We start from the raw sequence: 3002 nt of genomic DNA, 5'->3' as shown, positions 1-3002 counted from the left end.
CTGCTCATGGTACATAAACAACAGGACAGCAAAAATTTAAGAAAGAGAAACTAGTTCATTAAAACTTAAAAATAAGTGTGCAACAAAATCCAATCTGGGGAGTGCAAATGACAACTTGAAAATGAGGAAATCACAAACACAAATATTGAGGGTCCAGAATAAGAATTTATAAACAATGAGAGGTCAGAAAACCACAGGCGTCAGGCGAATCACTCCACAAAGAGTGATCTTGTCACTAGCAAACTATAGAGAAAGTCAATAAAAATAAAAAGCAGAGAAGCAGTGAGAAAGTCTGTTTTTTAGCTTATAACACTGACCCACCTTCTGCCCTTCCTCTCCGTGTCTCCCAGTTCAGGACTGTTGCCATGCAGCTAGCCGCAGAGCAGCAACACTCTAGCTGGCAAGCAGACCTATTCCCGCCTTCATGGACCCTCATGCATGCATCATTCCCTCCTCTTTCCAGGCTTTGGTCTCTAGCATATACTAAAGCATTTGCAAATCACCTTTAAAGGAAGCTGCTCGACATGTAAAATTAAATGGAGCTCCAGAGACATTTGTTTTCAGTGGCAACACAAACTCAACTAGACAAAAAAAGTGCCGAGCCAATCAGATCTTAAACTGTATTTCTTTTTTTCTGCATGTTAAACAGCAATAATGTAAATGAATGTAAGCTGCTTGGTGAGCCATGTGAAAATAAGGTACAAATTACAAAGCTGGCAAGTGAGTGCTGTAACTGGGGGGAAACGGTGGTAACTGGCTGGGTCAAGACCTAAGCCTTCATGTGAAAGTCTCGTCTCTCACTCACTTCACTCCCAGTTATAACATCAAGGGCAATGGATCTTGGTAATTGTGAGGTTGGTTGCTGTATCAGTTGAGGGGAAATGAATACTGCTATTACGTTTGTCTTTTTTTCTCTGTCTTCCCCTTCTCCTGCTTTTTTGTTACATCTATGGGATTTTCAGAGACTTTTTCTAAACTATGAGAAGGATCAACATCTTTGGCAGTTTTGACGTTTCTATGGGCTCCGATTTAAATTTCTGTTTTAAAAATGAGATGCAATACCACCAAAGAATGACAAACCAGTGCTAAAATATGGTCCTCTGGATATATGACTTTCTCTATGGCCAGGGGAAAAACAAAAAGGAAATAAAGAAAATCTTGACTTGTCTACATAAAGTCTCCACAAGGAAATGAGACAGGGCAGGGAGCTTATTGGATATTGCTGGTGACATGAAATAGACTCCCAAAACCTATTACATGGAGGGTTCTCATTAAACTTTATTCAAAACTCCTTTAAATTAAATTTATTACAATTTGATAACCACTTTGAGCGAATTTTATGGGATTGATCTAGTAGTCAGCTTTTCAAATTAAACCAAGAGCAATGTCCTATTAGATGTTGACATCTGTTTCCTGTCATGCTCAGAAAGCATGTTAAGAACTGGCTGGCTCAAGGACACCCAGGGACCACTCACTGTTTTCATGAGAACAGCCAGATTTCAAAAGGATCAGAGCAGACCTCTTAAGATCCATTATAGGCAAAGTTTGGAAATGAACACAGTGAAGAAGTGTGTAAAGTTGGTCGAGGAATGCTGATGGCAAACTCCTTGGTCAGTGTAGAAGAGACTTATCAGAGTCAGTCTTCTGGCTTGGGGCACTACAATCCTCACACCCAAGTTCCACTTTATGCCAAGGTCCTGATCCCACCCACTATCCTCATTCAAGAATGGTAAAAGAAAATTTCAGGGTGATACCTGGGGTAGTTAAACAAGAAATCTGACCCTTTGGGCTACAATGGTCAGGTTTAAGGCAGTTGGTAGGCTGTGTCTGATTTTATAACTAAAATATCCTTCTTATCAGCTTGGTTTGCCTGAACTCAGTGGCTGTGATCTCTAAAGTTTTGCTTTGTCTCTCCTCAGAATTAACAAGCCAAAAAGGTTGTTTGATTCATGCAAAGTCAAATTCTTTCCCAAATTCTGAGCATCTTTGTGAAGATGGCCATACTCCCAAAATTGTTATACAGATTTAATGCAATCCCTATCAAAATATCATCATCATACCTCACAGACCTAGAGAAATCATTCCTAAAATTTATTTGGAACCAGAAAAGACCTAGAATAGAAAATGCAATCCTGGACAACAAAGGCAAGGCAGGAGGCATTACAATTCCTGACTTGAAATTAAACAACAAGCCTACTGTGATAAAATCAGCATGGTATAGGCAACAAAATAGACCTGAGGATCAATGGAATAGATTAGAAGATGCAGAAGCCTCTACAAACACACTCAGCCACCTTATCTTCAACAAAGGGGCCAAACATGCTTACTGGAAGAAAGATAGCCTCTTTAACAAATGGTGCTGGAAAAACTGGCTGTCTACATGCCAAAAACTAAAACTTAATCAAGTTCTATTGCTATGCTCTAAACTAAAGTCAAAATGGATTAAAAATCTAAACATTAAAACAAAAACACTAAATCTCCTGGAAGAGAAAGTAGGAGAAACTCTTGAAGACATAGGGGTAGGCAAACAGTACTTCATCAGATTCTGAGCAACTACAATTCTGTTGTGTGGTGTTTCATTGTTATTTGAGTTACCTTGACTAGACTACCAGATGCTTATTCTGAGGATGTGCTTCTTATGAAATCAATGTTTGCATTGATAGATTGGTAAAGCAAATTTCTTTCCCTAGAGTGGGTGAACCTCAGTCCATCAGTTGACAAACTGCATAAAGCAAAGGCTGAAAAAAGGGAAAACTGCTATTGCATGACTCTTAGAGCTGAGTCACTGATCTTTTCTGACTTTTGGACTTTTTCATTTTTTGGTCTTTTTCAAACAGGGTCTTCCTATGCAGTGCAGGCTTGCCTTGAGCTCACTTTGAGCCCAAGCTGGCCTCAAACTCAATGCAATCTTCCTGCCTCAGCCTTCTGAGGGCAGGGGTCACATGTGTGTGTCACCATGACTAGCTCCACTTTTGGACTTAAGGTGAAATCAGGCCTCTTGG

The sequence above is a fragment of the Octodon degus genome, unplaced genomic scaffold (assembly GCF_000260255.1).
Source record: "Octodon degus isolate 3935 unplaced genomic scaffold, OctDeg1.0 scaffold00161, whole genome shotgun sequence".
NCBI classification, from domain to species: Eukaryota; Metazoa; Chordata; class Mammalia; order Rodentia; family Octodontidae; genus Octodon; species Octodon degus.
Note: the sequence above shows the minus strand (reverse complement) of the source record.